Source organism: Uloborus diversus, chromosome 10 (assembly GCF_026930045.1).
Source record: "Uloborus diversus isolate 005 chromosome 10, Udiv.v.3.1, whole genome shotgun sequence".
In the NCBI taxonomy this organism is placed as follows: Eukaryota; Metazoa; Arthropoda; class Arachnida; order Araneae; family Uloboridae; genus Uloborus; species Uloborus diversus.
The window spans coordinates 13,686,053-13,713,796 of NC_072740.1; the positions used below are offsets into that span (position 1 = coordinate 13,686,053).

The window sequence follows — 27,744 nt, forward strand, 5'->3', positions numbered from 1 at the left end:
TAGGGGACCAGCAAGAAATTGATGAAACAAAAAATCTTTTCTGGTCATTCCTTTCTCGTAAATGGCTGTAAATTTCAGCAATTAGTTCACCAACTATGTGCAATAAATTTATTGATTTTTGTGAAAGTAATTAACTTATTCACGAAAATATGAGTAGTTTTTTTTTTTTTTTTTTTTTTTTTCCAGAAATGTAAACTTTGTTCCTATGTTTTAAGCCCATAACATGCTGAGTTTTTTTCTTCCTGGCTAGCCAAACTTTCCCAAAACTTGCCAACTTATTAAAAAATTCCAGTTGTATATCTTAAATACTTGAAACAATATCGGCGACTTAAAGAACCGAATTTCAATTATTCTTGGATAAGAGACGAATTGTAAAAGATTTTTTACAAATAACTTGTTTTCATCGCGAATGAAATTAAACGATTACAGGCAAATTTTGCAAATTTGTGAAAGATTCGTTGCGATTCATCACCTAACAAAGAGAAACGTCTCATTAGGTAGCCGATATCTTTTAAGTTTCTAGGATATTCAACTGGATTTTTTTCTTAGTGGCAATTATATTGCCCAAGAAATTTTGAAATTTATAAACTGCTATCAGACGCGCATGTTGTGCATTGAGAAATTAATTGCTTAAATGTTCATATTTCATCAAACTTTCTAACTTTTCATTTCAAATTTTAGTATAAGGAGTTTCTTGAGTGCTGTCAAGTTTCCTTAAAGTTTGGTAAGCCAGGACGAAAAACTCTGCTTGTTACGAGTCAAATACATGCAGACAAAAGTGATATTTCTGAAAGAAATGCTTATATTTTCGTGAATGTAAGTGATACGTTCTCGAAAATCTAAAAAAAAAATCGTACAAAGTAAGTAAACATGCAGCCAAAACTTACAGCTTATTCCAGCTATTTACAAAGCGGATGATCAAAAAACATTTTTGGTTTCATCATTTTTTGCTGGTTCCCTAAATGCATGGGTGATTTTGAAATTTGCCTTTTATGTAACATAAAATACAGAACTATTGCTTCTTAATTCTCGAGAAATTATTCAAAATGTTTGCAAGTGATTCAGTTCTTTTGTCCGCCCATTATATATATATATATATATATATATATATATATATATATATATATATATATATATATATATATATATATATATATATATATATATATATATATATATATATTCCTAAATAAAAACAAACTTTAGAGGTAACGAGTTTGCCTTTTCATTCCATAAAAGATTAATAAAACCAGCATTATTAACAATTTATTATCAAAAACAAAAAATTAACGCATAAATGCATCGTAAGATTCATTTTTAAACAGAAACTCTAACAGAATGAAGTAGTTAGTTTTTCAAAGGGGCTTTAATTTTGAATAGCATTAGTTTATTAGTTAAAAATGTGTATAATAAAACAATTTCACAGTTACAAAAGACAAAACCAAAAAAAAAAAAAATAAAAGAAGTTTTAAAACACAAATTAAAAAATTTAAAAATCCTGGATAAAGAATAAGCAATATAAAAATATAACTTTTATTTTAATTTAAAGTTGATTTAGTTTATAAACCCAAACACCACTACCATTTACAAATAGGTACAACAATAGTATGTGCTATTTAAATTATATAAACTAGAGCCTATGCATGTTCATTTCAATGCTGTTTTCTAAGTTTTGACTGATTCAGAGTCATTTACTGACTGCAAATGCCAACTTTATTTTAGTCCTTTACATTCAACTGAAACTGTAGCAAGATTTGTTGAACCTCTTTGCACCATTGAATTATGCAGATATTATTATCAACTACAATTTGATAAAACATCACTTACAAATGGCTATCGTAACAAGTTGAGTACGATGGCTGATATAACACCCTTGTGAAATCTAATGGAATCAAGCCAATTTTTTTACAAAATCACCTTCATTTACATCATTTAATTATACAATCAAAATCACCACTTAGTATGCCCCAACCCCCTTTTTGTATAGCACCATTTTCAATTTACTGCGCATAGAGTCAACTAGAGTTTTGCATTTTTCTTTGAATTCTTGATCTCTAAATCAAGTTTTTAGCAAAGCACAAATAATTTTTTCTTTTGTTGTGCCATCAGATTTTCACTTTTCAAATCTATTTCGTTGGAAAATTGAACTGTAGATGATTCGTGGTTTGATTTCTTTACTCCATAGTCAACTACATATTTTTAGAATAATTGTATGACTATTTTGATTATTAGTCTTATTGAACAAAATTCGGCAAGCCAGTTTTAGTCATTGTCGAAAATTCTGAAAAGTACGGTCACAAAACAGTCTCTGTTTTCTTTGAAATCATCAAGTGGATTGAAGAGCAGGAATCTTTATGCTTAAACCTTAAATCTAAGTTTTTCCCCCTCTTTATTCCTTTCAAAGGGAGTAGGCATCGGCTCCAATTTCTTCTGCTGTTTCTATTTACTGCGTATGAAACATCCAGTTTTACCGCGTCATCCTTAATTTGTTGTGCTGCCTCAGACAGTACCTCAGTCATTTTGCTTCTCCTGCTGATGGAAACATTCTCTTTTTGAATCTCTTTGCTGATTTCGTCAAGTGACGTAAGGAATTTTCTTTATAACGTCGAAACACAGAAAACTTTTTAGTCGATTTATGAGATGATTACCTGAGCTCTTCAGTCAGTCATTTCGTTGAAGAATGAATACATTTCCCTTAGTATTCTTTTCAAAGAGCTCACTGCCATTCGTTTCGCCAACTACCTGCGTTACAATGGCCCTTAAATGTATTGCCACTACTACACATTGCGGCTTGGATTGGATTAGAGCTTGTGAAAGTTGAATTAGCTGCCACATTTTGCTGCACACTGCACACAATGTGCTTGGATACTAGTATTTATTTATTTATATTATTACTGAAGAATTCGTTTTCGAGACCATATTAGTTAATTTTTTTTAGAATATATGATTTGAAAGACCTCCCGCTGTCCCTTTTGAATTGTTTAGAATTATATACGGGAGTCTATAAGAGCGTCATTCATCGAAATGACTGTAAATCTACTAAACATACCAAAGGAAATTAAATGTTTTGTATCTTGTTAAAAGTTATTGCTACAACTTATTGCGCAAAGACTAAATTTATCGAGATTTAAAGCGAGACAATACAGAATCAAAGTTGAAGATACCACAATAGTAAAAAATATATAGAATGAAAAAAATCGAGAAACTGCCAAGGCGTAGCAATAAAAATGAAAATGTCATCTCAAATAGTTTAAATAGGTGTTTCTCAGAAAGAAAAGAAGAAAAGAAAATTTTAAAAAAGAAGCGAAAAAAGAAAAAGAATTGAAAAAAAAGCTAAGCAAAATAAATAAGTAACATTTTTACAAGGATTTCTTCTATCTGTCTTTAAGAAAAATTTCGTGATATGAAAAAATTTGCCTGAAATTCGTCATTAAATTGATGTTTAAACGGCATCAAGTGCAGAGGATAAGTTTTTTTTTTTTTTAAGTTTTTTTTCATCTTTCTTTTCTTGTTAGAAATGCATGAGCCGGGAAAAATTAATTGACTGTGAAATATAAACTCATTTATGATAATGTATCTTCATGCAAACATATAATTTCCATGACTCAATTAACATTAATATCCAGAAAATTTTGATATTCAAATTAATTTATATTTTAATAAGTTTTAAACGTAGTCTCATAACTTTCTCAGTGACCGATTCCTATCCCCCCCCCAAAAAAAAATCAATTTGCGCTTATGAAGTTAATGCAATTTTCTCTCTCAAGATCTATAATCCTCGAAAATTATGCAAACTAAAATCTTAGTGACATACTCAAAGTGAGCATTATCTGGGTTAAGTACAGAAATAAATGAAAATTATTTGATCGTTTTATATTATTCAACACAGTTTTGCTTTACTCACAGAGAATTTATCATTTCGCTTTGAATTTTAGGAAAGAAGTGGGTGACAGCTTTTTTTATGTTTAATCATATGTCCTGCTAGTTTAGTTTAAATTACTCAGTAAAGCTCCACTACTGGTCTCTTAACTACCTTTATGCATACTTTTCCTCGAAGAGAGGTAAATTATTTTTATTACAAAAAGAGTACTATCCACAATCACTTTAATAATATTCTTCTCTTTTCCTCAACTCATACCAAATTCCTTTCTATTCAAGTTTATTAAAAGATTTGTTTTACTCTGCAAATACTGATGTTTGGTTTTTGTTCGAAATTGTTCGAAAAATTATTCAAGAAAAAAATTAAAACACCAAAGTACGGTGTCATGGCGAAAATCGTTCAAAGAATTATTTTTTGTTAAAGCCCCAATATGCTTAGGTTAATAATATTTCCTACCATCCATTCCTAATATTACACATTGCATGTGGGAAACGTACTTTTACGCTTTTCGTAGATTATCACTGGGGGGGGGGGGGGGCGAATCACCTCAAAGCGTAAAAGTATTTTTTTCAGTCAAGAAAATGGCCACTGCACGCGTAAGTCCGCGATGAAATAACCCACATGCAATGTGTTAATAAACGCAGTTTTTTGTAGTAAATCTTCGTGCTCGTTTAAAGTTGCGTAAATTAACAACGTGCACATAAAAACATATACAGCTTTGAAAAGCAAAAAAAAAAAAAAAAACAGTCACACCACACAATAATTCCTACTTATAAACCCCTTGTGTTTCACCATTACTAACCGGTAATTTAAACACTATAGTATGCATTTAAACTAGCTTTCTTATCTAACTCTGACCAAAGCTCCCTTTCGGATAGCGTGGGGATGTATTTCGGCTATTCAGAGTACTTTCTTACTCTTCCGTCTGTCAGTTTGTTGGGGTTTAAAACAAAGAAGTGGAGAGAAAATCTTTATGCTTTCCACAAAAGGAAAACAGACATCTTGAAGAGGAGATAATATGAAAATAAGGCATTTGGGGGGGGGGGCATATTCTCTCATGATGGACAAAAATCGGGTCTAAAGCTTTAAACAATGTTCTAAAGTTTTCATAACATAAAAAGCCCTTCAAAATTTCCATCCGGGACGAAACGCCTTCCTCATCCATTCTTACCTAAGCCACAGCTACAAAGTATCCTCATAGCAATTCAGTGAATACGGAAGAAAACCTTCTTCTGAAATTAACTATCAGAGTATCTTTACCACTAATAGTTACTTCCAATTTTTAATTTTAGCACTTATATCCCAAATGCATCATATGCGATATAGAAGAAAATGTTCTTGCTTTTGATGAAGCCAAGGGAAACAATCTGATGAGGAAAACATTGCTGACTTCGACGCCAAAAAACATGATATCCGTTGAAATTTAAAAACAATTTTTTTTCGTGAGTGCTAAAAACGTATTTAACTGGCCGCAATAAACTGATCAAATGCTATTTTAAAATATAAGCCGGGGGGGGGGGCAACAGTCACCAAATGTTGCAAAATATTCCCTTAACTGCACAGTTGGTTTGAGCGATGCTTTGGAAAAAATATTTTTATGAGAAATAGGGCATGAAATTAGCACTGATTTGCAACACGGAACAAGCAGAGATCTTTTTGGAAACATCTTATTGTAACCAAAAAAAAAAGAAGGTGTGTCCTTTTCCGAGTAGTCATTTACGAGTGAACTGAGAAAAGAATAAAAATAAAAAGAAAAATTAATTTGAATTTTGACATCTTGAGTTCAAATTATGTTTTTCGCAATCACGAGTGTGTGTGTATGTAGGCGTGTATGTTTGTGTGTTAGTGGTATGTGTGTTTGTGTGTAGGGGGTATGTGTATGTGTGTAGGCATGTGTGTTTGTGTCTGTGTGCTGGCATAAGTGTGTGGGTATTTGTGTGTATGAATGTGTGTGTGGGGGGTATGTGTATGTGTGTGTGTATGTTTTTGTGTGTGTGTATATGTAGGTGTCTGTATGTATGCGTGTGTGTATGTGTTTGTGTGTGTGTATGTGTTTGTGTATGTGTGTAGGTGTATGTGTGTGCGTGTGTGTGTGTAGTTGTGTATGTATGCGCGTGAGTGTAGGACATGGATGCAACCTGGAGACGGCTTTCGCTATAGGAGCAGCATCGTGAGGAGCCGGTCTACGGGTGATGGTGCGGATGGTGGCGATGGGAAAAAAAATCAAAGGACGCCAAAAACAGTCAAGTGAAAGCAATAAGCAATCGGATTGCTCAATAAAACATTAGCACTTTGTTTATATGAATGGCAAATTGCCACCAAAGAGAGCGGTGCAAAACTAGACGTTGAACTCCATAACTAGATAGTACAAGGATCATTCTCACAGAAACGGCCATTTTCATGTCCCTATAACAATTTACGAATGTTTTATGACTCATACATATTTTTAGGGGTTTAAATACTTTTCAAAAGAGAGTTTAACAAGATCAATAAAAGTAAAGTTTCTATATTTTATTTTAAATGTCTTTAATGCAGGGGTTCCCAACCTGTGGGTCGCGAAGCATTTCGTAGGGGGTATATATGGGGTATGGGTAGGGGGTAAAATATGTATGAAACTTTTAAACTTTTCTAGATAACACGGTAAAACATAGAAAAGAAAGAAAATTAAAAACCAAGAAATTTCGTTATTATTACTAGATGTATATTTTGTTAAATTAAAAGTGTGTATCTGTTTTTCAGAAACCAATATTTGAGTATTCGTCTCGGAATTTGTAATCTAGTGACAAATCGGGATTTTCGTTTTGCAAAGTTAAGCAAACAGACGGGCCACACAGACAAGTCGGGCCGGATGTTGGGCACAACTGGTCTGAATCATTAAATAGCTATTCAAAGTCACTCTCTAATACTTGCGATATTAATTTCTCGGTTTTAAATACAAAAGTTACGTTTAAATGAAATACTATATTTTAATTAACATAAAAAATTTCGTTGAATTTTCTTCCTACACTTAAATTTCTTTTTAGAAATACTTACCACACAAAATTCCACAAGATTTATTAAGAGAATCCACTGGGAAATATCAACAAGTTAAAAGCTTCTAGCTGGAAATCAAACATTATCCTTCATAAAAGAGTGAAAATTTTAAATGAATAATTTCTTTCCTTGCAAAAGCAACGTAATAAAAAAAATCAATGACTATGACAGCAGAAAAGAAAAACCGCAAAACCACCAAACATATATCCTCTCTTCATTTGCATAAAACCAAGATCAAAATTTTATTCACGACATTTTGGAGATAACCTTTTAATTATTGACACATGTGTTTTAATATTTAAGCGGCAATTTCGTTAAAAATTCATTTAGTGTTTGTTTCTACTCGAGAACACGTGCTACGTTCATCTTTTCCTAATGTTGGATTGAAGTAGTCAGTTAAGTCTCATAAATCAAATTCGGAGGGAAGAATACGGAGAAAGTAATGTTGGTAACCTGTAGCTTTTTGTTGCGTGTTACGCTGCATACATATTTAAGGCTTCGGAAATAAAACGTTTCCGCTCAAAAAGTACGACTTTTTTCGAATAATTGATAAAATAAATGTGGTGAAAACGTCATTGTTACACTTAAACCATGGTTGTCACACTTTTAAATGGATATGTTAACACGATGTGACATGGGGAAAAAAAGGAGTTTAAGCTTGGGAAAAAACATAAATTCAATAAAATCTTAAATTTATTTGTATGCAGTAAATTATTTTTTTTATTTCCAAGGCAGGCTACAATTCAGATAAAATAAGGACACAATTTGTATAGAAATAAAAATTAAAAAAAAAATTAAAATAAAAACAAAAAACCGACTGCGTAAAAACTAAAAAGAAAAATGTATAAGCCCAGTAGTTTAGGATGTTATTAAGTACTACTGAATAACTACACCGTTGAAATAGTTTTATAACCGTACACAGATAAGACAAATCATAAATTCAAAATCAGAATAGAAGGATCAACAGTCGAGGCCCATTCCTTTCTGATTCAAAGAAACCCGTAAAATTTGAATGGGCCCCGACTGTTGATCCTTCTATTCTGATTTTGAATTTGATTTGTTTTATCTGTGTACGATTATAAAACTATTTCAACGGTGTAGTTATTCAGTAGTACTTAATAACATTCTAAACTACTGGGCTTATACATTTTTCTTTTTAGTTTTTTTGGTTTTTACGCAGTCGGGTTTTTTGTTTTTATTTAATAATTTTTTATTTGACACTTTTTAGTTAATTTTCATCGACTTAGTTATTATGATTATGATACGGTATTTCGTAATCTTGTCATTTCATTGAGAGAGTTTGTTTGTATCGTGAGGTCTATTAAGTAACTTGCGGTTGTCTAAACCAGTGCTTCTCAACCTTTTTCACTTTGCGGCACACTTAAGAAATTTCTAGATCAACGAGGCACACGGAACTTAATTTCTCAATGGTACTATAGAAATGTTTTATCATTAACTGGTAAAAAGACGGGGGGGGGAGGGTTTCATATGAATAAAACAATTATAAAACGTAGTGTATTTAAATTTATTTAGAAAGTAGAAATGTTTCGAATGTATTGAAGTTGAAAATGAACAACAAAACTACCTATATCAGAATTTACAGAAAAGTATGCTTCATCAAAGCATTTCTGTCAAACATGTCATTAAAGTGCACACTGCAGTTGAACGATTTATGCAATAATGTTTCAAGAAAAAGCAAGCAAGAAATTAAAACCAAGCACCTAACTTCCGTTTGACACTAATGAGACAATTGAGCCTATAGCTTGAGGAGCAAAGACGTTTGATGTTCGGCTCTATGCTGGAAAGAGCTACACGAAGTTCTTGATCCAGGCTCTTTGGAGATGATCTCTTGCTGTTTTTTATAAGTGTGTGGGCTGAGAAGCTGAGTTCGCAAATAAATGTAGTTGAAAATTGTAGTAGCACATCAACAGCAAGAGATGGTGAAATATTAATTTTTAACCAGCAACGAAAATTCGTCCAGATTAGACGGTTTCTTCGCTCAACTTAAGTTTAAGAGTACGGTCGCTCTTGAAGACCATAAATTCTTCTCGCGCCTTCAAAGAAAAGTCTTAAACTGATGCATATACAGATGAAGAGAATTGATCGCAAATCCATTCGTACTGTTCTATGTCAGTATTCTTGAAATAGTGCTTAAATTTTTTCTGAAGTATAACTAAAAGCTCTGCCACCACATTCAACAGCTTTTCTTCCATGCCACTTCCTTCACATACCATGTTGACGGTCCGTTTAAACATGTCCAATGAGCCACGATCTATTTCTTCTCTCCACAGCTGAATTTTTGATATGAGCCCGTTTAGCTTGTCCATACACGTAACCCAATTTCTGTCCTTGTCCTTGCATTTTCCGATTCAATTCGTTAAGGTGTTCAAAATATCAGTCATGTACGCTAGTTTTACCAGCCAATATTTGTCTTGCAACAAACTGGCGTACTGCATTTCGTTTTTAAAATCAAAAACTTTCGTACCTCGTCCCTCAATTCGAAAGGTCTTGATAGTACCTTACCGCGTGAAAGCCAGCGAATCTCTGTATGAAGAAGTACGGAGTGGTGATCTGTCCTCAATTCTTCACAAAGTATATGGAGAAAAGGCGAGAATTAAGCGGCCTCGATTTTATGAAATTCACGATTTTCACGACTTCAGCCAAAGCTGACTTCAGCTCATTTGGTAAGTTCTTTGCCATCGGAGCTTCACGATAGAGGAAACAGTGTCTGGTTTTAATTTCTAGTTTGCTAAGTCTCAGAATCGCGCTTTGATAAACTTCGATAAAATGAAATTAATATCGGAACTGGAAATGAGGAAAACAAAAGTTAAAGCTGGGGGTAAAATTGTGGTCGGGAGGCACGATCCCTGCCTGCGGGAGGGGGCAATACTACAGTTTGCGAAAGATTTAGAAAAAATTCTGTATAATTAGTTGATTTTGTGGAAATTAGAATCCGTATTCAAAAACTGAAAGTAATAGGATCACAAGAAATTTAAAAGAGGTGAGGCAGCAAATCCCGCCTCTCCCCTTCTTGGGTATGTCTTATTGCACATGATCGACAGGGTGAATTGAGAAGTTACAGAACGATACTAACGCTATTCGGTCGTATTTTTAAAATAAAATGCATCAAGACTTTTTTTTTATATAACTACGAAAATACTGCGGCACACCGGGTTCCTTGTCGCGGCACACCGGTTGCGAAGCCCTGGTCTAAACTACTGATTATTAGTCTCTCTAGGGACCTTACTCCGCTTAAAGCTACATGTGCTTGGCCTTCGGCAAAAATGCGCGAACTTAAGTCAACCACAGCACAGCTATATAAACAGCCTGTATAACTCATGATGACGCGAAATCGGAAACGTCCCCCCCCCCCTCCGTCAGTCAAATCTTTCTCGCAAAACTAAAAAAGCTTGTCGAGAAAGTACACGTCGCGAAACTCAGTCCCTTGAATCAAGGCAAAAACAAATGCAACATTTTAGAGATGAAAATCGAATTAGTCGACTGTCTTTCGTTTAGTGCTTATTGCACGGGTTTATTTTGATGAGGACTACAATCTGAGTGTCTTGCCTTCGTTACGCATAATATACTTTTTATTACAGTACAGAAGACAAATAAAGAACACATGAAAGAATTCACATCAGAAAGAGGGGAAAGTACAATCCGGAGCGAGGGTCTCTTGACCCACCGCCTCAAGTGGGAGAAGCAATCTCTCAGACCACTCGGCCACTAAGATCCCAATTAGTAGACTTAGTAAACAAAACAAAATTCAGGCAGCGAAAACTACCTGCATTTGTCGTACGTAGGTAACGTGCGACACAGTGTGCAACACCAAACGTGCGCCGATCCCGAACGGCCATATTTTTGTCAACTGGTTGTTGATATGGTGCATTTTGATTACTGTCATGTGTTTGGTGACACTCCCAAGGTTAAGACAAATCGATTGACGTAAGAATTGCCAAAATTGACCAAGGCGTTTAGCCCCTAGAACGCCACATAGAAACGGACATACATACATAGACTGATAAACACATTACCCTCCTTTGCGTCGCGCACGCGCAGTCGGGTAAAAATAAGAAAGTCACAAAGTAACATGTTTAGACCAGTATGGGGCTTTGGCTCTCAGAAACGTCCGTGCAGAGTCGGGGGACAAGCGGAGGGCAGACAGAAAGATGGAATGAGTCATGGATTAGTGATGGACAGCGGTAAAATATAGAAAATGTGTAACGGACAATTTTTGGGGTATTATTGTTTTCAACAATATTTTAAACTTAGGATTTTGTATATTAACAATTTAAATGTAATGTAATTTTTAACCCTACGTTTTTGGGGGAGAAAGGAGGGAGAATGAAGTATTTTTCACACGTTTCGAGTGGTGAATGCCATGAACAGGTAACTAAAATTCAGTTTTTTTTTTTAATTCTGCTTCGAGGAATGAAATGAATGTTTTTTCAGAAATTATGGGGAATGTAAGGACTTGATTTGAGTGTTATTACACTACCATTCCCTAACTTTTATTTAATTAGAAGTATGTTTTACAAAATTTCGTGTGGCAAATGTCACGAACAGGTAACAACAATTCAGTTTTTTTACTCTGCTTCGTGGAAAACTCATCAAATGAATTTTTTTTTTTTTCAGAAATTTTGGGGAATGTGAGAACTTGATTCAAATGTTATTACACGAGTATTTCAAACTTTAATTAATTAGAAATATTCTTCGCACATTTTGTGTGGTAAATGCCATGAACAGGTAACTACAATTCAGTTTTTTTTTTTTTTTTTTTTTTTTTTCATTCTTCTTCGAGAAAAACTCAATAAATGAATGTTATTTCAGAAATTTTGGGGAATTACGGTTTCTAACAGTTATTTAATTGGAAGTATTTCTGCTCTCCTTTGAACAAAAATGTTCAACTAAAGCAAAAAATTCTATTTTTGTTCTAAATTTACAGTTACTTTATTGTAGTACAAGTTTGGAGAAAATAAATGAAGACTAGAGATCTACATCTGCTTCTAAGGGGTGTTAAGAAAGGCTTTGTGATGGCGTAATGTGTTACGAAAAAGTGAGTTCTTCCTCGTAAAATTCGCAAGGACGATGTTCGTAGAAGAGAGGTTTTATCTGTTTAAGTTTTTTAAATCTACTTAAAAATACAGAAAAACGATACGTTATTTTGAATGAGATTGTACAGGGCTACTTTTTAATATTTTAAGTAGTAAGTGCTAAATCTTACACATTTTATCCACCGAATCCATTATAACAAGCAGTAATATTTAAAAATATTTTCCTCGTGATTATAACAAGAGAACTATATTTGCATAACCTATGCAGAACTTTCATAAATCTACATTTTTTTCCCATGGGAGGGAGCGTTAGTGGCTACCCTCATCCCTTTGGGCACGGCATTCATTTGATTCGACTACAGAAGTAGTTCTCAACCTTGCTTCCCTTCCGAATAACAAGTGGACTACGTACAATAGAAATAATATTTTAACAACAATTATATTGGATGAAATAAGGAAAATCCATAAGATTTCTTGAATAACTTAAATTGCAACTATTAAAAAGGATATCACTAATTTTCTCTAACTGCTCAGGAACCACATGAAAATTTCTCGCAAAGCAATAGTGGTCTGCCAGAAATTTTATCAAGACGAGAATTTACACAGGTTGAGAATCACTGGACTACAGAATATCCCCAAATTAAGATCATAGCATATAGATTTTATTAAATTTGTATTCTGATTGGTATTCAGAAATGATTTCTTCGTGAACTTCAGAGCATGTGTTTTTTTTTTTAATTATTTCGTAAAGCTACAGTTGAGATAGATGCATAACGCTGACATTACGTTTTATGAATTTGTAAAATAAATAAGTAATCGAATTCCTGCTTTTTTTTTTTTTTTTTTTAACTGAAAAAGGAGTTAACAGATTTACAGCTGAAATGAAAACTGAGCAAATAAACTTTGTGCTAAATCATGATTGGGGTGAAAAATCAATTTAAATACAGCACAAACTATCAAGAAAGTACAGCATATAAGTAGCTATTTCAATAACAAAATGGAGCCGTTTCAGTAGTACAAAAATGCTCAACGCATAACAAGAAAGTTGCGTGAGTTGAACTTTCTCTCCAAATTGCTCTCTCACAACTTTTTTGCTCTGTGTTGAATCTTTTTGCACCAATGAAGAGGCTTCATTGTAGCCTTAAAATATATAGATGCTATATTTTCTTGAAAATTTGTGTTTCATTCACGTTGGTTTTTCGCTTCCGTCACAGTTTTACAACTTTCTTTCCAGGATAGAAATGACTATTCTGAGCACTCATACATACACACGTCCTTCTGTTTAGATTGAACACTTATCCAATGAAAGAAAATCAACGAATGAATCGTTATATGTACCCTTGAGTTTGAAACTAGCGAGTTACGTTATTAAAATGCTTCCTTCTAATCAGACCTCTGATTCGAATATTGTTCCTACGGTATTTAACTCTCTTTAGCTTTTTGGCTATGTTTGTTGATCAGAAAGAAGTATCCGTAACTTTATTCAAATATGATTTTTTTTTATACACAATGGTTTCAAAATTTTTAATTTTTCTGTTTAGAGATAAATAACAAAATAAAAGGAGAATAATGCAAATTTAGTGTACATTTTTTTTAAGAGTGCACGTGCCGCCTACGTGCTGAAGTTTACACCTGCTCTCTCTCTCTCTCTCACACACACACGAATACACAAATCGGCATAAAACCTGATTAAAAGAAAAGTGAAAATGCTTCAAAATGAAAAATTACTTAACAATAACTGTTAATTTTAGCTTGAAACTTTCACTGTTGGTCCCTCAACAACCGATAGCAGTTAAAAAGAGGCGCGAGTGCTTTCTACTAGCCGAATGTCTAGAGGTAAGAACACCTGATGCTGTTTTTAGGAACTAGGAAACTAAAAAACTACACATATCTGAACCAAATAATTAAAATTACTTCTAAAAAAAGTTAGAAAAATATACAGAAGCAGTAAAATATAGATATTCCTTTCTCAAAAGAAGCTATAAACCTCATTAAGCTATTAAATTTATCCAGGTAAAATATTTTTCAAGACTAAGCTAGGTATAAACGCAAAATTTACGTTAAACAATTACAATTAATGAACTAGAAAATTAAAATCTCAATTTATTGAAGCACAGTTTATACTGTCTTTTCTAACAGTAAATTAAGAAAGTGAGTCAGTAAGAAGGTTTATTAAGAAGCAAAATTTGATTGTTCATGTAATGTGCTAATAACTTTTAATTACTTTATTTATAATAACTTTTTTTTCACATTGAAAATTAACAATGTGATACGAAAAATAACTTTTCTTTCTTTTTAACAAAGCATATTTCTATCAAAACATTGAAAAATAAATCAATGAATAAAATCTATTACATCCGTAAAATGTATTACACACTTTGCTTCAATAAATATTTAAGCATCTAATGAATGCAAAGTAATCAATACATAAATGATTTAATGTCCATTTTTATATCCAGGAAGTGAACGTGTCCGTTTTATATTCAAAATTGAGAGTATTTTTCACAGGTGGAGCCTTTATAAAACATTTCTTTTCGGGTACAGTACATAGTTAGTTATGGTATCCGATACTTTAAATTTAACTTTTCCACGGAAGGTTGCGGTTTTTAGTTAATAATTGAAAAATTCATAAGCTTCTTGGAATTTGGAGGATTCAAACCACAATCACTGGGTTTTTCTTAACTGTTCAAAGAATACTGAAATTAAAACTGATTTTCCGCAGGAAAGATTCATACAAGTTACAAAGTTACTTTTATCGACTTTGTTACTGAACCACGTATTGTAACGGAATATATGGAAGCGGAAGAAGCAGAACATGTTACATTAAACAAAAAGAAGGGCACACACTCGCCATATCAATACACCCATTTGCATGCGTGTATTGATATTGTGTGTTTTATTGTATTATATGTGTTGATGCGTTTGACATTTTTAATGCAATATGTGCTATTGCATAAAAGTGGTTTATGTACAATCTAATGTATGACACACATTAAAGATCAATTTAAATAAAATATCTTTACCAGTGTAAAAAGTAACGAAAAGTTATTTATCATCTTATAAATATAGTAATAAGTTTCACATCAGAGACGAGCAAAAGGCCAAACGGTGTACGTGAAGAAATAAATTTGGATATAAACTAAAGCGAAAACTTCTACATGATTCGATCCTTGAACTTCATGTAACTAAAAAAAAAAACTTTCTTTCGTCATTTAGCTTCACACTGCGTTTAACAATATTTTATAGAAATTGAGTGTCAAATTATTTTCTCATTAAACATGTACTGTAAACGTTCTTGACAGACAATAGATAATTAAAACATGAACATGTAATGATAAAAGAAAAAACTTTAAACGTTAATGTGAAATTTTGTTAAGAAAACTTCAGTTCAAAAGTAATAATTCAGTTTTTATCATCAAAACAATCAGCAATTTCAATAACTAAGCTAAAAATAATCACGTGGATCATAAATGGATGTATCGATGGATATTTATATCAGGAAGAATCTTAATTCCATCACTTGCACAGAGTAAAGAACGTAATACTTTCTGCGATAACAAACCTTGTATTAAATACAGAAACAGTTAAAGGTTTCTAGCTCTGCTGATATCTAGGAGTTTTGAAACAAAAACAATTAAGATTTTCTTTTTATCTAAGCAGTCGGCAGCAAATCTGACTTAAAGCAATAAATAAATTAAAATGGTTTTCTTCTTAATATTACATACATTCAAGAGAGGTTTTTAATTCTTAATAAAAGTTAAAAGACAGCGCAGTTCATTGTCAGTTTGTTAGATGGCTGGAGCAGATGACAGTGTTCTACTTAGATTTTCCAGTTTACTATAGGACTCAGTGACCGAGCGTCCGTTGATTTCTACCTCAGATATGTGCCTAGTGCAGCAGGCATATTCTTATCAAGAAACCACACAAACTGTGTTGTAATACCTTTTTTTCAAATTGGTAGCAATCGAAAGAACATATTGAGACATGTTGTGATGCAAAAGTTATTTTCCCTCGTGCCCCCACTATCGAGATATAAGGTCTTAAAGTGAGTCGACATTTTAAGTAAATCTCCAAATTCAAAGAATTGTCTTGAAAATGAAGGTAACACGCAATTTCACTATCTGCATGTGGCAAGACACTCATCTGCAAAGCGTCTGAAAGGTGTCCTTTTCTCACCAAAGCTTGCAAAACTTGTTGACATTTCTTAAAGTTTCGGCAGACTTTAAGACTTCATTTTTCCATAGCGGGGACACAAGGGCAAAATATTTATGCACCCATAAGCATGTTTTACTATGCTCTTTCGATTGCAACTCATTTGATTTTTTTTTCCATTATGACACTATCGTATGGTTTTCTGGTCAGAGTCATTCTACTATCGCATAAGTTTGGAATAGTAGAAATGAAATCATAAGTAATGAGAACATTTGAGACAGTGAGAAGCAAAGGGATGTAAGTGGACATTTTCACGTTTTTAGTAAAACGCGCTTAAAGATAACATCCTAGGTAGGCTTTCATTGAAATTGTTTTCTAAATCATGCTGTATAGCAGCACCTACCGGGGCTACTAGTAATATCTCTTGCCCCAAGACAGAGGAGAGGTTCACCTACCATGTGCACTGGTTATCTCCAAATTTGTAATTTTGCCACTTACATCCCTTTGCTTCTCACTGCCTCATTTGTATTATATTGTGTTTTATTGTGTTGATACTTTCTTTTGGATGCACAAATTTTAAAGTTCGCTTTTTCTTTGTAACACCACTATCTGTGTATGTACATCAAACTTTGCAATTGTTCCACTTTATCGATAACCTTCCGCATTAGTACGATTGACTTAAACAAGCATATTGCATTACGGTAGCAGATATCAGATAAAAGCTGGCATCTCTATACATGACAGCACATTTTCCCTAAACGTGCGTGTCATCAACGGAATCCACAGGCGGGTGCTGTAAAAGAGCTGTCACAGCTTGAGCCCCACTTATAAAATACTCCACCCCCTATAACCGTTCCTAATCTGGACCGGTAACCGCTAGTTTGTGAATAACACTGTATAAACGCTTTTACAGTAAGACACACAGCAGCTATTCTTCCTGTGCGACGAGGAGGCCAGGCGATACAGCCCATCCCGATCCACGTGCCGCACTTAGTGGGCACGTGCAGCCGTACGTGCACGTGGCCTAGCACTTCGTTCAACCAACCGACTCGGGACAAAAGCCGATAAATTGCACAATCAAGGAAGGAAGGGGAAAGATTACCTACCGCAGTTGGCTACGGATGCGTCAATTTTTTATTTACCGACCCTCATGAATTTTCAATTCTTGTGACGTTAACGATCGAGGGCTTCCGAGTGTATAAATATATAGGATTTTTTTCCTTTCCTTAACTGAATTAAATAATGAAAACTATTTAGCTATTTCAAAAATGTTTTAAAGCTCACTTCCAAAAAAAGTAGTTACTATCACAATGTACTACAGACGGTAAAAACTTTTAGAGTACATTCTTGTAGTAACTGCTTATACAAACGATTTTTTGAAGTTTGTAAGAGCAATGGAAGAGCAAACAACTATTTATATTCTTTATCAATGATTTAGTCTTAGCTTCCTTCATTTTAAATGTTGAGTATCTACATGTAAAATAATTTACAAAACGAAATAGAAGACAAAATTAAAATATAATGTATGCAATTGAACCTTTGTTTTTGTGTAGGAATTCCCCAAAGTAAGGGAACGTGGGGCAAAGTGAAATGGTGAAATATCTACTCCGCTTTTAGCACCATCTATCTGGAAATATTTTAACTATGTAGTAACATGTGTACTTTATTCCAGTTAAGTAAATGTTACCTCTGAAAATCAAAGAATATGATAATAAGAGCAATTTTCCGAAGTTCATATTCATACTGTAGTATTTTGTTGTAAGTCAAAAGTTGTTTTTGTTATTATTAAATGATAAAGTTTTTGTCATAAACGTTTTAAATATTAATTGTGATCTACTAATATTCGGTGCAGTATTTATTTGTTTAGTGTCAAATGTTATGCTTAGTTGTGTTTCAAATACTTTGCGCGGTTATTCTAGTGCATGTGAGACAAAGTGGATGAGGCAAAAAGAAATAGCTGATTTCATTTACTTATTCCACTCTTAATCAAATCACGGACGTAATAATTTCTTAATTATTTGATTTACATTCCTTCATTTAATCGTTCCCTGATTTATTCCTTCATTCACTTATTTCCTTATTCATTCACTATTGTATTCACACAATTATTTTCTCTCGTATATGAATTAATTTTTTATTTGTTATTTTTTTCCTTTTCTTTTTATTTATTATTTCATTGCTTTTATTCACCTATTCATTTCATGAAAAATATCTTTAATAATCAAATAAAAAATACTTCATTCGAAAAACGTTTCATTTTTCACTTTGCCCTGTGCAAAAAAAAAAAAAAAAAAAAAAGAAAAATTTCCACTTTTTTTTGGAGGAACAAAGTTACTGCCAACAAGGAAAAATAACGTCTTAGTGCTGGTTTTATTATAAAATATATAGTTCTTTATGAATCGTAAATTTAAGAACACAATTCCAATTCGTTCATACTGAAAAAAGTAAATGATCTTAACAATTTTTTTCACTTTGTCGCACATTTACCTACTTCCACTAATTTTCCTTATCATTTTTGCATGCATTGAATCATTATGAGCGTATTGAAAAGTTTGATTTAGTTTTAGGAATACATTTTTTACTAATCGGATTTCCGACTACGCAATCGTAATTCCTGAGTTTAATTTGATTACTTTTTAACTAAGATCCACTTAGTTTAAAATATCTAGGTTACAAAATGTATGAGACCATTTTACAGTGATATTTTAATTAATCAATAATAAATAACCATTAATAAATACTGTCAAACTCATGAGAGTTCTTTACCTCTTGCGCTGGCAAAAAATTCACAGAAACGCATACTGAAATACGACTGCATCTCACTAAAAGACGCGCACGCGTTAAGTGTTTGTAATTTCTTCTTCCTTAACTGAGGGTTGCTTTATTTCTTAACACTTGTTTAGTGCAATTCATTCAATTGTAGACAGTTTCTGTGAAATCAACTGGCTGTTAACCACTATGGAAAATTATTTGTTATTATAAATAATTAACTTATTGTATAAACTAACAAGTTGTTTAAAACAAATACTTATACAAGTTGATTAAAGCAAAAATGGTTCTGCTGTAGATCAGTTTTAAGTTTAAAAAGTACGGAAAACCATTTTTTTTTTTTTTTTGCTTTAATTTCTGAACTTTCGGAAATTTGAAACAAAAAATGTTCAGTGTTGATGTTTTTCCGAAATATAATATCAACAAAAAAGTTATAAGCTGAATCCGCAACTACTATTTGGCCGATTCTTTCCAAAATCGTACCGGAAGTCACTTTTATTCCTTTTATATCGTTGTCCTTGAGGCTTTAAAAAACGAATACGTGGTTCCGTAATTGCAACATGGTTAAGTAATTGGAAAAGTATTTCACGTATTACGGCGTAGTGTAGCTGGAAATTAAAGCATATTTGAAGTACATGAAGCTAACGTATCTTATGTTAATTTTTTGAACTGGTTTCTTGATTTTAATGTAGTTTTTCTTGTTTATGCATGTAGAACGAAACTGTTTTCAATGCATGATTTTACATGTTTAGCATAGCTCTTTAAAGCATTTTAAGACGAAACTAACTTTTGCACTTAATACATTTTTTTCCCATAGCTGTTAATAATAGTTTTCTTTTTATGTTATTCATAAACTAGGATCATTACATGCAAGGAAAATTTTAGTTATGACTTTTTATTAGTCTTCATAAAAACTGCAAATATTGAAAGAACCTTTCTTGCTTATACTACGCAAAAAGATGTTGTGATACCCGGGTTTTTTATGCAATGTTTAAATTTGATGTCTGTACCGACTCTAAGAAGCATTGGTTCAGATTCATTAAGATATACTTGTATTATACATGCCCGATATATAAATACTCTTAAAAATCACAAGTATTGATTATGTATACGTTTAATCAAAGTTATTGACGGGAAAAATGCATAAAATTTTCAAGTATTGTAAAAACCGAAAGCTTTTTTCATCGAAAATTAACTTTGGAGTCACTTTTTTCCACGTATCTATGCTCCGTTGATATTTTAGTTCGACGTCAGTTTAGCTCTATATGTATCTTTTATTAGTAAAATGGTTTAGAAAAACTAAAGTTGTTTTTAATCAAAATGGGAACGACTAACTAAATTTAAATGTGGCAATCGTTAAGCGACGAAATGGGAAAGTTGCACTAACACATTTTTAAATTCAGTATTTAAAAAACCCTGGCTGTATTTACTGAAACTATAGAGGAATGTAAAGCACATTGATAGCGTAAGTTGAGTTTTTCCACAATTAAATAAGGCACGGTATTCTGATTTTTCAAAGAACTCCAGCTTCCCATAAATTAAAAAAAATCCTTGGCGAGCTCAGGAAAAAACCGCAAGATGTCTAAAAAATCCTAAAAGAGAAATTTAATGCCAATTAGCATCTTATGTTATATAGGCAGTTTGGTAATAACAGTGAGAAAAGTGTATCTTTAAAAATACGACTCGCACTAAACTGATACTGTGAAAAGTCGCTAAAATCTGAATTTTGAATAAGTGCAGAATGTGAGGAAAGGTGAAATAGTTAAGATGACTGAGCTTTTTCGAAAGGAACAAATTGGAAACTTAAAGAAAGTACCTTGTATTTAATGATAAACTTGAATTGAAACAATATTTTTATTTTGGCCAGTAAAATTTTTCCTTCAAACGAAAGTGGAAATTTTTCATGGGGCAGAGTTAAAAATTTAATATTGTTTAAATGAAATTTTTTCTATTTGATTAGGGAAAATATTTTTGAACAAATTAGTGAGCTAATAAAATGGCAATTGAATAAATGAAAAGTAATGAAACAATAAACTAATAACTTAGTTAATAAATTAATGCGTGAAGAAAAATAAATGAGTGAATAAAATACTGAATGAATAAGAAAATAAGTGAATAAAAGAATTAAAATAATAGAATGAGAAAATGAAGGAATGCAAATTAACTAGTTAATACCTGAGTAACTCAGTAAACGTTTGAATGAGTAAACGAAATGAACTACTTTCAATTTGCCCCGCAGACACTTGACAAAGTGTGAAAAATATTTAATGTACAAATAAGCTAAATATTAACTAAGTAAATACTGCACTGAATATTAGAAGGTACTAATTAACAATTAAAATGTTAATGACAAGAATTTTATCATTTGATAATATCAAAATAATTTTTGACCTACAAAAAAATATTACAATTTGAGAATTATACATATTTTAAAAATTGCTTGCATCATCATATACTCTGATTTTCAGAGTTAACGTTTTCTTGACGGGAGTACAATACATATGTTATTACATTGTAAAAATATTGCTGGGTAAGTGGCACTAAAAGCGGAGTAAATATTTCACCATTTCACTCTGCCCCGCTATTTCACTTTTCCCCACATAGCCCTACTTACAGCTAAAAAAATCTATTGGAAAACATAACTTTTTGCACAATAATCCATAAACAGTTCTAATCGATGAAGCCAGCCATACCCTCAATATATGAAACGAGCTATCGCCTTACCGTACGCTTAAAAAAAAAAGTCCAAAACGTTACTGGGGAATAATCGGTAGCTAGTGTGGTCAATTTCTCCCAGTAGATTTTTAAGTAAACAGAAAAATGGACTCACTAATACTACAAATTTTAAGCCTTTTGAAAAAAAAAAAAAACTCTCTGAAACTGAAGCTCTTTATTGGGCCGTAAAATTAAGCGTTAAATCTTGACACTTTTTTAGATATAAAAGCTTTATTGGGTATAAAATCATGCCGAAAATGTGTCTAAAAAACCGAGCTTTTAACTTTTGATGATGAAATATTTTTATACTTTTGGATACCATCTACAACAATATAAATGAATTTTTAGCGATACTTCCGTATTTACTACTTCTACACTTGAGAGCTTGACTAACACTGTAAAGATTTTTGAAGTGCAACATAAAAAGTTTACTCAAGGTGAACAGTCTTGCCTGTAAGAATTACGATATTTCTGGTTTCTTTTTCATCAAGTAGAAGAAGTAATGCTTTAGTAAAGGAAAACGCATTTTTGCTTTGCAAAGAAAACCGGAAATGATATCTCTTTTTTTTTACTATACTGATCTTTACTAGATTTTCAGCATACCTTAAATTTCAGCGCTTGAAAAAAATATTTTACTTGTTATGGATAAAAAAATTATTATTCTCTAACAATATTATATGCAACGTAATGAAATATTCAATACTTATGACAATAATTTAACATTTTTTTAATTTTTTAAAACAAAAGGGAATGTTTTCTTTCTGAGCTTAAAGTTAGCAACAAATGTGAACTGTTTTCTGTACTTAAGATGAAATTCTGAGGTTCTGTATAAACTACTGTCTGTTCTCGAACTCCGCGACTAGCGGTTGCGAACGGGTCCAATTGAAAAGGGGGTGATGGTTTAAGGAAGCGCACTTTCCGATGCATTCAGTTTTTGCTTGCTCGTTACTTCCTTCTTGCTATCACCCCTGTTTTGATAAAATCAGAAGAGACCTGACGCATGCGCAAATTCGAGTAAGGTTTCGCGTTAAAAGATCGGACAGTATACGTGTTTGATTCATTAAATCGAATATGAAATGGTCCATCCCGTACCATTTTTGTAGATAACCCACTTCTCCAACGAGAAGTGCACACTGATTTGAATTCCATTTCGGCTTTCTTTTCTACTTTAAACTTTATTTTCATACTCTTTATCACGAAATAATGCCGTAATCTGTGGAATCTTCCCTCCTCCCCCATAACACTCACATAAACTATTGAATTAATTTTTCAGATGCAATAAAATAACTCCTACTCTGTCTGTAATTTTTGCAAGTATTTTTATCAAATCGAGATGAATGTGCAATGGTAAATGAAAAGCACATTACGTGTTCACAAGTGGTGCACTTGATATATTTTTGGTGCAGGAAAAAAAAATTTCTTGGAGGCATATAGAAATGTGTCAAAAAAAAAAGTTTTGAGAAGATAGTACGTCGTAGGCAAAAAATAATTACCCAGTAACTATTTTCAGCCAGAAATGTAACACGAAACACATTTTCGTTTAAAGAACATTTTTCATGTTTTGCAGTACTATAATTCGTACTATATTATTGGTTACTCCAAACAATGCTACAAATCTACTTTCTATTGCTTTCTTTTATTACTATTTTTGAATGTATAAAAACATAAATGCACATGTTTAAACCTTTAGCCATGCTTATAAGCTTAATTCTACTCGAAGTCTTGTTTGATGCTGAAATCTTAAGATCTGTCGCTGCATTTTCTTCATCTCAGTTCAGGAATAATTATCATCCATATATGATATCGTGATTTGTATTCAAGAGGAGATCACAAAATATCTGTAAAGGAAAGAATATAAATCAGAAAAAACGAATTTAGTTGATTGAAATTCTTATTAATTCTTTATTAGTTAATGTGTTACATATATATATAAAAAAACTCACTTACCGAGCTTACATAAGTGACGTCATTCTTCAACAGGTGCGCAGATCTCCTGATTCTCCGTTTCAGATGAGACTGTTGCGTTTAGAGGTAAGAATGCTCTCCGACTTACCTTCATATTTCAAAGTAACCCAATAATTAATTATTTGAAGAAGTCCAAAAAATGTAATCTTTATATAAATATTTATACATTTAAAAAATCTGTTTAAAATAAAATCAGGTGTAATATTATATGTATTAGATTTTTTGCGGTAAAACAAATCACTAGAATTTATTTACTAATATTTTTTGTAGCTAAAACAAGGTTGGTACAAAGTTACATTAGTTGGTGGTTCTCGAACGTAGCTTGCGAACCCCTGAAGTTCTATGTATAGACACTAAGAGGACTTAGTTATATTTTGAAAATTAAACGTGCATTGTCTTAATGGCACGACATAAGATTTCCTTCACTAAATGTTCAGCTAATGAAAAAATACTTCCACGTTTTTCTTTATTTTATGTGAATTATGTGTATTTTATATTGCTGCGGCACACTAATAATTACACTAACATAGTTTGCTTTAACGTATGCAATAGCTGAGTTGGTTTTAAAAGAATGCTCGTTTAGCTCTCTGTGTAGCAGGTTTATAATGTAGTTATCTTTTAAGCCTCAAAGTTCCTAATTGGGACTAAGTCTAAAAATTGACCCTTTTTTAACCTTCAATTTTCCCTAAATAGGGAAAAACTGTATATGACTTTACTTCAGTTTCAAGTCCTTCATCTGTTTTTTCATTATAAAGGGGGCTATAATATCAAATCAAAGAGTAAAAAATTTGTTTGAAGATGAAGTTACCATAAACAATTTTTAAATTTTTTTGGAGATGGTTTCTGCAGAAGCAGAGTAATTCTTAGGTTTCATTTTGATTCATAAAACAAATTACCAACAGCGGAAATATTTTGGTGCTTATTACGACTTAAAGTTGGGGTTGTAGAATAAGTTTTTTTTTTTTTTTTTTTTTTTTTTTTGGAGTTACTGACGACCTTTTTTTTAATAATTTTGAGTTTCCTACTGTAAATATAAAATTTGTCGAATTAGTCTCAGGAAATAACATGGTGTTAACAAAGCATTTTTTATGAAATAAAATTCCTAGGGTATTAAATTGCATCCGCGTTTCTATCTCGAATTGCATATTAATTTATTTAAAATATTAATCTTCAGTGTACAGTTAGTTTATACGCATATGTATTCAAGACCTTTTTATGTAAATTAGTGTTTAGTAAAAGAAAGTTTAAAAATTTGTTTCAGTACCGATTAATAATTTTTTTATACACTGGAACTCACCATTGCCAAAGAAATGCGCTGGCCACTTCTCCTTTATAGGTTAAAATTTTCTAAGATTTTTGACTTTAATGCAAATAATTATTTCCCAAAAGTCCTTTTATTTATAAAAATGTTAAATGAACTAAGACATGCTGGAAACTTAAGATACTTTTATTATCCTTACCTTTATTATTGCCTTGCATCTCAATTAGCAGAAATGAGTTCCAATTATAAAATATAAAACGCAGTAAAATGTGGTTATAACGAACTTGTTTTTTTTTTTTTTTTTTTTCAAATTTTAACAATATTATTAATTGTTTTAAACTATTTCATAAGCTATTTAACCATGTAGTTCTAGTCACCTTAAAATATTTCCCCAATCAGTCAAAACCGTGTTTCCAAGGAATTTCTTTGTTTACTATTCGTTATAACTTTATTTTACTGCTGCTATATATAAAATGTGCAAAAGTTGTACAGACATTTGAAAGCTCACTAAAGCACACTCATAACAGAAAGAGCATAAAACTATACTTTTAAATCAAAAGCAATAGAAATCAGTTATTAAAAATTACACGAGAAATTATAAATTTCATTTCAACATCAACAAACGTTTACTATTTTACGTTCCCGTCTGTCATAACTATTCTCAATATTCATAATTCACTAACAGTTGTTGTTGCTGTTGTCGTGTGCCAGCTAGGCTGACAATTTGGGGTGCGCTGCTTCACTTTTTCAACTGTACCGTATTTTTTTTTTTTTTTTTTTTTGACTTCCAGAGTACACACATGCCATAAGGACCCGTTTATAGGTTAAGCAACCATTAACAGCACAACAACATATTCCCAAAGAAAGGACAAGGACAGGAGTGAGAGAAAAAACATCTATGCCCGAGCCGGGATTCGAACCCGGGATCTCCCTGTCGCAGTCAGACTACTCTGACCACGAGACAAGGCGGGCGGCAGTTCACTAACAGTATTATGTTGGAATTTTGTCGGTTATACTATTTTTTATACCAGCCCTTTTTTACTATACTATACACAGTGGTGATTATATTCTTTAAAATTTTTTCAGTTGGTATATTGCTTGTAGTTCTGCCTTGGCTTATGGGCGGTACCTTACTGCTTATTACTTAAGCTTTCGCCTTCATTATTTGAGTTGAACAACACCATTGATTGCGGACTCTCACTGCCTCGCTGCCAGGCTGATTTTTGCCACCTGTTTGAAGGTAGTCTCAGTTTTAATGAGATATCATCTGCCTCTAGCTCGATTATTGACTATTCCTGACTGATGAGTTCATAACAAGGACGAAACTGCAGTCCATGGATGTGATAACCTGCTGTCGGTAATTTTCTTGTAGTTCTGCCTTTGCCCTGGCTTATGGGCAGTAACACACTCCATATTACAGAGCGCTTCCGTACTCATTGACAGAGAAATATACTCGCAAATGTTTGCTATAGTTAGTATTTGCATTTCGTCTATTATTTTGCTTTTTTTTATTCTACTACTCTTCTGTTATACCATGCACATTGGCAATTGTCTCAAAACACTTTATTTATCACCAACAGAGAAATGATACTCATGAATGAATTACAAAACTTGATGTGAAAAAAGCATTGAATGTGCAATCAAATATGAATAATTAATGCAAAAATATCAATAAAACATTTGCTATAAAAATAATGACCTCTGAGCTATATATATATATATATATATATATATATATACACATTACTACATTTTTACACACATATTTCTTGAAATGCACTTTAAAAATGTCCGGAATTAGAACTTTAATATTGAATTAAGTCACCCGGAATATTTTTAAAATTTGTTAATACAATTTTTAATAAAAACATTTCTAAAGTTTCATTGTTTTTATTTTATTTCATTTAAAACATAAACTAGTAATAATGAAATTTTCTTTTTTTGGATATAATCCTGATGTTTTGGGAGATTTCCCATTATTATTATTTTTTTTTTTTACACTTTTTCAATACTATTCTTGATTGATTCCCTTCCGAAATAAATTTATATGATTTTGAAAATCCTTTATTTTTATAAATAAAATTCATCATTTTGGAAAAGAGAGAAAATAAAATATCGTTATCAACTTGACGGAAGAGATTCCGTATACCGTTTATTTTTGAGTAGCTATGAGAATTACTATGTCTATTTGACATAATAATTTTGTGGAATTTTTCTCAAACCTTTTTGATTCCTTCGATGATAATATAATGATGAATATTTTGAATCATCATTATAAATATGCAATGAATATAAATGAAAACAGAGTAACAATAAATGAAAACCGAGAAATGGCGTTAAAGATTTTGGTTTCAACAATTATAATAATATCAGGAAACTGCCTATAAAAATTGAATAATGGGAACTTTAAAATCGTATTTTTAATACTTGAATTAATAGTTTTAATACAAATAATGTATTTCTTACACACTCTTATTTTTCATATGCAATTGAAGTATCAAATGCTGCAAATAAAATAATAATTGATTAATAAGAATATTAAGCTTGAATGCTACGAATTTGGAAATGCGTCGTTTGACAAAGTTTAAGACTCTAGGGTATCAAATTGTGAAACTTATACATCCGCAGGAAGCAAACTATGCATCATACAGTTTGTTAAAAATATCAGACAGGAATTAGTTTTAAAAGAATATGACGCATTGAACTGCTGTTATTCACTGAAAATTAACGTTTTAACAAAATTGAAGAAGGACCATTTCTGAATTTCTGCTTCATTCTCAGACACAAGCAGTTGACTTAATGGCTATCAAAACAACAATTGTCGTGTGTACGTTAACTTGAATGCACTACTCCAGAGAGTTTTACCTCTGGAAATTTCCCCGTCAGTAAATAACGAACGCTTTGCGACGGAATTT

The 27,744-nt window shown here is 32.1% G+C and overlaps 1 protein-coding gene across 1 annotated transcript in view; it reads right to left on the reverse strand.

The window, feature by feature from the left end:
- The window catches only part of LOC129231662 (inhibitory POU protein-like), a 112,576-nt gene that overhangs the window by 14,411 nt on the left and 70,421 nt on the right, over positions 1–27,744 (reverse strand). The window lies entirely within an intron of this gene.